The sequence below is a fragment of the Lissotriton vulgaris genome, chromosome 11, assembly GCF_964263255.1.
Source record: "Lissotriton vulgaris chromosome 11, aLisVul1.2, whole genome shotgun sequence".
Lineage (NCBI taxonomy): Eukaryota > Metazoa > Chordata > Amphibia > Caudata > Salamandridae > Lissotriton > Lissotriton vulgaris.
In genome coordinates, this window is record NC_141699.1 from 289,783,538 (window position 1) to 289,795,783 (window position 12,246).

A 12,246-nucleotide genomic window follows, 5' to 3' on the forward strand; every position below is an offset into this window, starting at 1 on the left:
CTATTTCTCTCCCAACACCAAGCAACTGGGGTAAACACTCGCTACATTTGAGATTTTGCAGCCTAACGTATAAACAATTGATGATGGGTTTGCTGGATTCCTTACAACTTTTCCTTTGTGGCTAATTCTTTGGCGTTTTGTTGGTTATTACATTCATTCGTAATAGGTACGAGGTCTGGTACCCATTCATTGCATTCGTCTATTACAGTAGATGTCAGTTCTTCTGGTAGAGACCCATTTCCCTAGTACGAGTCTTGCAAGGTTAGGCTGGTCTTCAGGGCTTTGTACTTTACGAAAAAGTGCAACGTGCTATTCACCATAGTCTGATAGGCATCCTTCTAAGGGATGAACCTAGGCTAAACGACTCTTCATTACATCAAAACATCCTATTTTCAACAAGGTTTACTGCAACAAGTTCTTTCGATTTTCGATCTAATTTTAACTTCGCACACATCTTCCTAACTTTCTATATAAATTCTCGCAACCTGGTTACTACAAAAACTCGGGGGGGGGGGGGGCTTGCGATAATTATTAAACTTATCCTTGGGGTGGGTGGGGTCTTATGGGAAGCAATTAGGAACACAGCGAATTGGAGCAAGGGGCGTTTTTCAGGTTCTCGTTCAGGGCAGCTGATACCAAACTGGGGGCATTTTGGGAAGACGGGGGTGTCTCGATCATTTCTTACTGCTTGGGGTATGGAGACAATTTGGAATGGGGAAGGTCGCATTACCACAGACACATTTTATTATAGAAGCCACTGACAAATAGTTCCCTGACTGTGGGTCAAATTTAGGGAACCTTAGTCGTCTTACCTGTCCCTTTCCTTTTGGCCAATTTAAATTTCATCCATATTTAGCAGGAAAGGAGAGGTAGTAACGTGGTACCGATACAATTTTATTTAGGACGAATTTGTGCAAATACTTGTGGTATTTGGGGCCAATTCAGGAGGTGCACCAGGTTCGCCAATTAGGTGCCAGTCGCTAGGAAGAAGGAAAGTGTGGAGGGGTGGAAGAGTGAGAGAGAGAGAGAGAGAAAGAGAGAGAGAGAGAGAGAGAGAGAGAGAGAGAGAGAGAGAGAGAGAGAGAGAGAGAGAGAGAGAGAGAGAGACAATAGGCCAAACAGTACACGTGTGACATGGAGAATGACCGTGTATTGTTTGGGCTATTCAGTGCGTTACCCAACGTTAGACGTTTCGGGTCTGTGTTAGGATGTAGAAAGCATGCAGTTTTGGGACGGAAGAGCATTAGGTCAGGTACAGAAAGATCGTGCATTGGTTAGGGCGTCTTTTTTGTGTCGTCTTGCAGCGTTAGTCCGTTTTCATGCATCGGGCGTGACGTGGCTCCAGATCCCTTACGATACTCTAATCGGGACTCCAATGTAACCTGCAGAGGGAAAAAGGAGGAAAAGGGAGGGGGAACAACATTCGAGCACATCAAATGTATGGGCACGAAAGTCCTTTACTTACCACATACTCGTACTTATCTCCTCGGGATATAATCCCTAGGGTCTTGGTTCCTGAAGTCAAGGGGGCGGGCAGTGTGATAGGTGGTTCATGGGGGGGAGGTTCGAGGATGGCATTATGGATCGTGTGTAGGGAAACGCTAAAAAGAGGAATCCGAGGTGCCTAGCGCGAGGTACCTGGTTTTGTAGATGTATCTGGCCATCGGGATCCTTAAATCATTCCCAAAGCTGTGATGTTCTAAGGCATACCAGTTCTTTGGTCAACCCTGTCCTTTAGTACCTTCGACCACCATACCTTTATAACATTTTATCAATCACACCGCATTACTTTACCCATTCTCAGAAGTCGAGGTCCTTCTTCATACGTTAGTTCACACATCTTAGTCGCATATTTTGGAGGCAACGTATCATCCCTTTGATTCGGTCATCAATCCAGGGCCGAACAACCATTTCTCGGATAACCTTAAAAAGGAGCAGAACGGTTGCGCACAGAAAAACCCTCCCACTGATTCCCACATTTACAAAAGTATGTGATGCCTATTCATAGTTTTGAAGACCTTTATTTGCATAATCATTCAGTACGTAAAATGTGAAGAGTGCAATCATATTTTGGCCGGACATGTCGACGATGGAAGCACATACAGTAGGGGGTTATTTTGTGGCACAAGAGCATGTTAAAAAGGGCCTAATTAATTATTTGCAAGTAACTAAAAACATTTCATTGCGTGATGAGGGATCAGGGGCATTTCAGTTCATCAATGGAAACACAGTCAAGCTCATTGTAATCACATTTCCTAGATGTATACCGTGGGTGTGCATCATAAGCGACGTTATGTACCAGTTACAATAAATATCAAAATAAATCGTTCATTGAAATCAACATTTTTTCGGAACCCCTTTCAAATGTTCGCCAAGTGAACCCTCCTCCCTTTTTCATCGAGTGCGCAATGGTTCGTATATATATCTTAGTACATCAAGTTTCATTAGCTAACGAACACCACGAGGCATCCGTTAGTTCCTATTGATACCGGCGCCATTTTGGGCGAGGCCGGTTTAGTCCGGAAGTAGCATCAGGGGCAAAAATGTCTCCGACGATTGGCGGTTGGACCAGGGTCCCTTTCGGCAGTTCAAAAAAAACTGTGCTAACAGGGGGGCTGGTGGTGTGGACCGTCAATCAAGAGAGGGAGGGGGTAGAGTCTTTCTTACCGGGTCATGTTGATGTTCAGCCGGAACTTACTCGAGTTCGTTAGCCCATAATGTTCCTGGGTGGTTCAGACGGAAGCTGATGCAGACACGAGAGCACCGCCATCTTGTTGCTGTGCCGTGGTTATTTCATTTGTGATCAATGCAGCTGTTCCCCACCGGAAGTCTGAAGGGGCTGAGGGCTCTTGAGACTTTGGTAGAATCTTCAAAGTCGAGGGGGTGTTTATCGATGGTGGGGGCTTGCGCCCAGGTGGGCAAGCGCCCGAGTTGTAATTTCGGACAAAGTTTCTCCAGCGGCCTAGACCCGCCTTCCGAGGGCCCAGACGCCATTTTGAGACCCTGCAGCAGCCGCCCTTCGTCGTATCTATCAGGAGTGGAAGAAACTTCTTGTGGTGATGAAAGACAGAACATCATGCTGTTGGAGCAGGACATTTTGGTTCGGGGCGCCAGGGTGCAGCAGTGGAGCCTTCATCTGGGGAGGTGAGGGAGGCTCGTCTGTGCCGTCTCCCTCTCCCGGCGCATCCCACGCCGTCCCTTTGAATCAGGGGTGCACATGATGACCACCCTACACCCCTGATTCCGACTCTTGGGGGACCATTGTACGTCCGGTGCTCCGCAAGTATGCCCGTCGGACATTGTATGTCCTGTGCTGCGTAAATATACCAGTCGGGCGTTGTATGTCTTGGGCTGCGCAGGTATATGGCCGTCGCCCGGCTGGAGGACATCGGCGCCGGACCAGGGCAGGGAAGCCTCCTACCTGTGGAGGCGGGAGAGGCTCGTCCGCGTCGCCTCTCCCTCCCTGCCCACCCTGCATCCGCTCGATGGAGGAATTCGTGATGGCCGGACCAGGAGATACGAGGGAGGGGGTCATTTGCATCCGCCCCCTCCCTACTCGTGGCCCGGGGGACGCCATCCCTGGAAGGGTAGTATGGGAAGACCATTTCATTGCCTGCTTTGTGGAGCCTCCAGTACCTTCTCGCCGGCGATCTCTTTTGGTCCATGGCTGCTGGCAGGCCCCGCCCCACACGTGCTATGTGTTTCGGGTGGGCGGGACCATCGAACTGTTACATTTCGAGGACTTCCGGAGTGAGCATAATACGTTTTATATTTCTCCTATTAGTACAGTTTGTTTTAGAGAGTGTTCTACTAGTTATTCTATTTACCGTTGGTTGTGTGTTTTCTTTACCGTAATTAAATCCTAAGTTATATAATAGACGCTTGGCTTCCTTGAGTCCTTTCTCTAACGGGGGTTGTTTACACTGGCCTGTAATTGTGTTTGTTTTTCAGAGTGGGGGAGCAACAGAGAGCAATCAGTCCCAGAACTCTAACATGTCGTTAAAATTGGTCTGACGAAATCTGTGCCATCGAGCATAATCAAACGGGGTGGTTCTGTCTGTCCTGTCTGCACTAGTCTGATTGGTTTTTATCTCGCGTCTTTTCTCTTTCTGTCGGCCTGTTCTTTCTGTCGACCCTCCGTTCTTACCTATGCTCTGCAGAGTCGGGCATTGGGCTTTCCAGTGCCCGAGACATTTACAGAAAGCACATTGGTTTTGTTTTAAATCTGTTCGTCCTGTGCATAGTGTCGGGGGATTACCTTCGGGTCGTTGTGTCCCGGGGTTGACTTGTCGGCACATCCCTTTACACCGTTCTCTTTTCATGTCTACTCCTCGGAACTGTGCCATCGCTGGCCCTTCCCTTTGCCTACTAGACGTTTGGAGGGTTGTCCGTCGTGTCCCTTCACCTTTTCTGAATTCGTCGCCTTCCCTTCGTCGTGTGGCTTCTTTGCGCCACATACCGAGACTATCGAGCATAATAGGTGTTGTTTCATTCCTACGAAGGGCTACTTCTACCGTTTCTATTTTGTCAAGATCGAAGGATCCTCTCAGTGGCCACTGACTTTCTCGATCCCTTTTCGTATATTTATGCCACAGCTCACTATAGGCTATAGCGATTAATCCATGCTTCATGAACATGTCCTTATTAGGGGTGCCTTCCAGTGGAGCCGGATGGTTCATCTCTAATAAGCGGTCCGCGCTAAACAGGCTACTAACCAGTGGGGAGAAGACAGGCATGACGGATCACAATGGGATAATAGTCAGCACTACCTATCTTATCGCTGCGTGCAAAGACTAGACAGAATATTTCTATTCTACGTTGTTTGCACGTAGTGAATACCTCATGAACCAATCTTGAGCAATCAATGTTAGGTCAAAAATAAAAAATCAATATGGTCAATGGGGAGAATAAGTAGGCTCGCAAAGGTTCGCGTCACCTACCCTTTCACTATCTGCAAAGAGGGGACCTATTCTTCCCTGTTTGCAGACAGAGAATCTCCAGAAAACAATCTATAACAGTTAATCAATGGGGGGGGGGGGCAATTGTTCAATGGGGGAGAAAGATAGGTCCGACGGGTGCGTACCTATCCTTCGCTGTTTATAAAGGGAGAGCCTGTTGTTTCTCCGTTTGCAGACAGCGAATCTCCAAATAAATTAACAAAAAGTAATACTAGTATTTTCTCATCAATTATCAATCTCTTTCAATTATCAATCACTTTCGCAATTCGTCGTGTTTACACGACCTTACCCGGACCGCATGGACAGTTTCTTGTCTTCCGAATCCAGCGCCCGATCGTCCTCTTCTCTTCGTACTTCTCGTGGCACTCCTGATGGTTCCCAGTCAGGACCGCAGATCACTCGAGAGAGGTCTGTTCGGAACCAGTGAAGTTCGGATGATCGGCTGTCAGACGAGGGTCTATCGGACAGGGTACCTTCCGATCGTTGCAGTCGTTCACTCTGTCGTCAGGACCTCTCCCACTGGATCCACGAGTCGCTGATGGGCCCCACGTTTGGGACGCCAATTGTTAAAAAGGGTTTCAAAGACAACCAGTAACCAAAGACCCTTTTATGTTGCCCGGCGGTATCGCCTCTATGACCCACCAATGTTAATCAATGAAGAAGCAGGCGCTGGAGACTGGAAGGCAGGAAACGAGGATTTTATTCTCTCCGGAGGAGAACACATCAATTCAGACAGCAAGTATCGTCACGAGGTGCTCTAACCACATCTCTGAGGCCTGGCCTCTTATACTAGGGTTTATGACCTTTATTGCACATAACACATTCTCGCAACATTTTGATATTTGAAAGAACATCCTCGGAATCTCCCCTTCAGGCCCGTTCCCACATACATTTACAGTTGGATTCCCCACCCCGGTCACAACAGGTGATGGTTGTCGCACAGCAGGGCATTCCGCCGATTCACGGAATGCATGGGGTTGATCGGATCTCATAGGGTGGGGGCTTTGATCGGCTCGAGGGTCTTTTGATGGGGAGGGGAAGCTTCCTACTGTACGGGGTAATAAACAGTATCCGCAGGGCCAGGTGGCGGCCTGGGAACAAGGAAGACAAACGGGGACACAGGGAAAGGGGGTTTGCATCAAAAGGATCTGAGGCCATGGAAGGAATGAGGGGAGGTGTCGCGCTGGGAACAGGATGGGATTCTGTGGTGAAGCTGCGCTGAAGAGGGGTTTATGACCCGAGGCATGAGAGAGCGGGGGTTGTCAGCGTGCGGGGGGATGCTTGCGAGGTTTAAGAGAGAGAGAGAGACGCGCTGGCTATCAGCGAGGGGCAGGGAGGCCATGGTGCTCAAAATGGCTGCCGCCTACGCGCACGAATGGGCTCGAAAAGGGGCAAGATGGCGCCGATAATGTTCACCAAGCTTGTATTAATTTTCCACATCCATTTTGTGGATCTGAGGCTCATTTTAAATCAACTGCGTTTCAGTAAAGTAACATGTCTTCTCCCTCTAGAAGGGTGGAATGCTACCCCCGTCGCCAGAACTGGCGAGGGGGTAGTATTCCAATTCGTATGACACGTTTTGATAAAGCCAAACCAAAGTTGCTATATAACCGCGAGGATTATAAGGCACTTAAGAGTATATGGTATGGCATTATCCCGGATCAGCTTAGGGAGTTGTTCCCGACAGCTGCAGACAGGCTCCGCTCATGCCAGAGCTCCATCTCACATAAAACCACACACTCTGCCTCCAGGATTGATAAGGCCTTCCATAGGAGTGGCTCACAGGTTTATATGTGTCCAGATATAGGTTTAGATATAGGTATACTATATCTAAGCAAGAGGTGATTACACCCACTTGCCCCAGCTGAGTGATCAGCCAGTTGTGTCAAATTTAAGAACCAGCCAGGGGTGGCAAAAGCTATGCTTCAGCCCCTGGTAGGCCTTGGTGGCACCTATGCCCTGAGCACCTATAGTGCATGGTACAGGGGCTGACAAGGAGTCCATTTCCAATTGTGGTATGTACCTATAGCACATGTATTATGAATTTAGAGAGAACAGCAGGCTGGTGGTCTGATTAGCAGGCCCACAGCCTCAGTAAGTCGAAAACCAGTGAAGCAAAAAGCAAAAATTGGGGTGACCATAGGATAGCAGACCCTACTCTCCTACACAACCCCCCCCCCCCCAATCGCAGGGACATTAAACTTAACCTTGACCAGATAAGTCTTCATGTTCTAAGTGGAAGTACCTGGCGAGACCATCTGCATTACCATGGTCAGTCCCTGGGCGGTGCTCCACTGTAAAGTCCATCCCCTGTAGGGAAATAGACCACCTGAGCAGTTTGGGATTTTCACCCTTCATCTGATTTAGCCACAAGAGGGGCTTATGGTCTGTCTGGATTAGGAAGTGAGTACCAAACAAGTATGGCCTCAACTTCTTCAGGGCCCAAACCACAGCAAAGGCCTCCCTCTCAATAGCTGACCAACGTTTCTCCCTGGGGGTCAGCCTTCTGCTAATAAAAGCAATGGGCTGGTCTTGACCATCTTGATTAAGTTGTAAAAGCACAGCTCCCACCATCAACTCAGAAGCATCTGTCTGTACAATGAACTGTTTGGAGTAGTCAGGACTCTTCAGGATAGGTGCAGAGCACATGGCTTTCTTCAGGTCATCAAATGCCTTTTGACAGCTAACTGTCCACTGAACCTTTTTGGGCATCTTCTTGGATGTCAAGTCATTCAATGGTGTCACAATGGACCCATAGTTCTTTACAAATTTTCTGTAATACCCAGTCAGGCCCAAGAAGGCTCTGACTTGTGTCTGGGTAGTTGGAGGAGCCCAGTCCTGTATGGTCTGGATCTTGCTCTCCAATGGTTGAACCTGACCCCCACCTACTAGGTGGCCCAGGTACACAACCTTGCTCTGCCCTATCTGGCACTTAGTAGCCTTGATAGTCAGGCCTGCCTTTTGCAGGGCCTCCAGAACCTTCTTCAGGTGGATCAGGTGATCCTCCCAGGTGGAGCTAAAGACAACAATATCATCTAGATATGCTGTGCAAAAGTCATCCAACCCAGCAAGGACTTGATTCACCAACCTTTGGAAGGTGGCAGGTGCATTCTTCAAACCAAAGGGCATTACCACAAACTGATAATGTCCACTAGGGGTAGAGAATGCTGTTTTGGCTTTTGACTCTTCAGCTAGTCTGATTTGCCAGTAGCCAGCTGTCAAATCAAATGTGCTCAGAAACTTGGCAGAAGCCAATTTATCAATGAGCTCATCTGCTCTTGTAATGGGATGTGCATCTGTCCTAGTGACAGCATTGAGACCTCTGTAGTCCACACAAAACCTCATTTCTCTCTTTCCATCTTTGGTATGAGGTTTTGGCACAAGGACCACTGGGCTAGCCCATGGGCTCTCTGATGGCTCAATCACTCCAAGCTCCAACATCTTTTGCACCTCAGCCTTTATACAATCCCTGACATGGTCAGGTTGCCTGTAGATCTTATTCTTCACAGGCAGACTGTCACCAGTGTCCACCTCATGGGTGCACCAATTAGTCTGGCTGGGTGTGAGTGAAAACATATGCCTGTGGGCCTGCAACACTTGTCTGCAGTCCACCTGTTGCCGCTCAGTGAGGCTGCCTGCCAAGGCTACTCCATCAACTGAACCATCATCAGGGTTCTGGGAAAGCAGGTCTGGGAGAGGGTCACTCTCTTCCTCCTGCTCGCCATCTGTGGCCATGAGGAGACTCATGTCCTCCCTGTCAACAAATGCTTTCAAACGGTTTACATGGAGCACCCTATGGGGGCTCCTAGGGGTGCCAAAGTCAACCACATAGGTGACTTCTCCCTTTTTCTCAATGATAGGGTAGGGTCCAGTCCATTTGTCCTGGAGTGCTGCTGGCCCCACTGGGTCCAACACCCACACCTTCTGCCCTGGCTGGAACTCAACCAGAACAGCCTTTTGGTCATGCCAAGCTTTCTGTTATTCTTGACTGGCCTTAAGGTTTTTGGATGCTCTCTCCATGTATTCAGCCATCCTGGAGCGGAGACCAAGTACATAGTCCACAATATCTAGCTTAGGCTTTTTGAGAGGTAACTCCCATCCTTCCTTCACCAAACACAATGGACCCCTCACAGGGTGGCCAAACAAAAGTTCAAAAGGGCTGTAGCCAACCCCCTTCTGTGGGACCTCTCTGTAAGCAAAGAGCAAGCAGGATAAAAGGATGTCCCATTTCCGCCTAAGCTTCTCTGGTAAACCTTTTATCATTCCCTTTAGGGTCTTGTTGAACCTTTCAACAAGCCCATTGCACTGTGGAAGGTAGGGTGTGGTAAACTTATAGTTTACTCCACACTCTTTCCACATTGCTTTTAAGTATCCAGACATAAAGTTGGTACCTCTGTCTGAAAGAACCTCCTTTGGAAAGCCCACTCTTGAGAAAACTGCAATGAGGGCTTTTGCCACCACAGGTGCTGTGGTGGTCCTCAGGGGAATTGCCTCTGGGTACCTGGTGGCATGATCCACTACCACCAGTATAAATCTGTGCCCAGATGCTGTTTGAGGATCCATGGGACCCACAATATCTATTCCAACTCTTTCAAAGGGTACCCCCACCACAGGTAGTGGTATCAGGGGGGCCTTTGTTGTGCCACCTGACTTACCACTGGCTTGGCAAGTGACACAGAAGCGACAAAACTCCTTGACATTTTCTGACATGTGAGGCCAGTGAAAGTGTGAAACAAGCCTGTCACAAGTCTTGTTCTGGCCTAAGTGTCCTGCAAGGGGAATATCATGGGCCAAGGTGAGAAGGAAACCCCTAAACTTCAAATGTATAACCAACCTCCTGGTTGTGCCAGGCTTGGGGTCTCTAGCCTCTGAATAAAGGAGTCCTTCATCCCAATAAACTTTATGGGCACCTTGAGCATTCCCTGCAGCCTCAGCAGCAGCTTGCTGTCAGAGGGGTTCAAGTGAAGGGCAATCTAATTGGGCCTTCCCCAGGTCTGCCCTTGAGGGTCCCCCTGTCCCCAGAAACTCAACCTGGTCAGGTTCAAGCTCCTCAGAGACAGTCTCCTCTTGGACTGCAGAATCAGTTTCCTGTGAAACTTGATCCTCAACCTGGGGCAAGTGGGAAGGCACAGCCTTAACCCTCTTGCTCCTTCTCTTGGGTTGTGGTTGGTCTAATATTTCAAGATCCACCACTGGTTCAGGAAGGCACTTCTTAGCCTGAGACCTTGTCACTGCAAGGACATGAGCTGAAATCCCTAGCATTTCTGCATGAGTCCTGGACTCCACTTCTGACCAAACTGAGCTTTCAAGATCATTGCCTAACAGACAGTCTACTAGGAGGTCTGCACTCACAACAACTTTCTTTAGGCCATTTACCCCTCCCCAGGAGAAGTTCACAACAGCCACACTATGTGAAGTAGTGGAGTTGCTCGCATTGGTCACTAGGTAACTTTCACCTAGTACAATCTGACCAGGGTCCACAAAGTCTGGTGTCACCATAGTGACACTGGCACAAGTGTCCCTGTAGGCCTGAGCCAGTTTCTCATTGAATAAGGGAGTCTGCCTATATTTGCCCAGGTTACTGGGGCTCACTGCAGTGGTCAAAGATAAGTCCACATCATATAGGAGAACTGCATGTGTGGGGATTCTGACTAGGCCAGATTCCACCTCAGTACCCAGGGTTAACCCTACTATCCCCTTAGGTTGTGCACTACCACTGCTGACTGTACTAGGGGGTGCAGTTGCTTTAGGAGCTGCAGTGGCAGGAACTGGATTTTTCTTAGTGCATTCACTGCCCCAGTGTGAAACTGATTTGCAGGTATTACACCAAGGTTTCTTTGGGCCATTATTCTTCTTTTTCTTTTTGTCATTTTGGGAACCACCCTCCTTATTACTAGTTTTGGTGCCTGAAGACTTCTGGTCCTTTTCTTTATCTTTCTGATTCCCACCCTTCTGGTCTTTTTTCTTCTGGTCACCATGGTTCTGGGGTTTCTGCTTAATCCTTGTTCTGACCCATTTGTCTGCCTTCTTTCCCAATTCTTGGGGAGAGGTCAAATCAGAGTCAATAAGGTATTGATGCAACAGCTAGTTCTGACAGTTATTAAGGATCTGCTCTCTCGTTATAAGATTGTACAATCCTGTATAGTCTGAGACTTTACTTCCCTGCAGCCAACCCTCCAGAGCCATAGTGGCACAATCAACAAGATCAGCACAGTCCTGAGTCTGTGCTTTTTGGGTGTCTCTGAACAACAACCTGTATTGCTCAGTGGTTAGGCCAAACCCTTCAATAAGAGCACTCTTCGGGACAGAGTAGTTTTTGGCATCCTCAGGTCTAACAGTGAGGAGCCTATCCCTCCCTTTCTCAGAAAAGGAGTACCATAAAATTGCTGCCCACTGATCCTCAGGGACCTGCTGTACCATGCAGGCCCTCTCAAGAGCAGTCATCCATTTGTGGATGTCATCCCCTTCCTTGTAGGGGGGCACAATTTTTGTCTGGTTTCTATTATCATAGGCCCTGTCTTTCTCTTTAGGAACTTTGCTGCCACCAGTGGCATCTAAGCCACACAATTTTCTTTCTCTTGCTAAAGCAAGTTTAGCTTGAGCCAAGGCTATCTCTTCCCACTATATCTGGAGTTGGACAGCCCTTATCCTGGCCCTATGCTCTTTCCTCTGGGGGGAAGTCATTCCCCTTTGAGATTCTCTTGAGACACTAGAAACACGAGAGTCCCCTGATGGAGATCTCACCCTCCTGTTGCCTGGGAGAATTAAGTTATGGGATCTGGGGAGGTGCTGGCCCTCTCCACTCCCATGTAGGTCTAGATTGGCCTGGTTAAGCCTGCCAATCTGTACCTGGGTCACCCTCTGATCCTGATCTTCAGGCTCCTCTATCTCTGAGCCTTCCTCTTCCTCCTCCTCTTCTTCTTCTGGAAGATCCTCATTCTCAGGGGAGTTCACCCCCTCACCTGAATCTAAGGGAGCTTGACTCACCTTATCTAAGTCATCCTTTTCCAGGATAGCTATCAGGGAAGGAATGGTAGGGCCTCTGCCCTTCTTTAGCCCCCTTGCTGTGCACAAGGCACCCAAGTCTTTGTGGCTACGGTTGTCATATCTGGAAGTTGCCTTGGTAGGGTCAACTATTACAGGAGCAAAGCCTGAGGCTCCACCTGTATCAGACATGACTGCTAGTGGTGCACTTACCTACACTAAGTGTTTTCCTACTGTACCTTGCTAGTGAGTTGTAGTCAGGGTGTGCTAATCCCTTTAATCTACAACTACTAAGTTCAGTAGA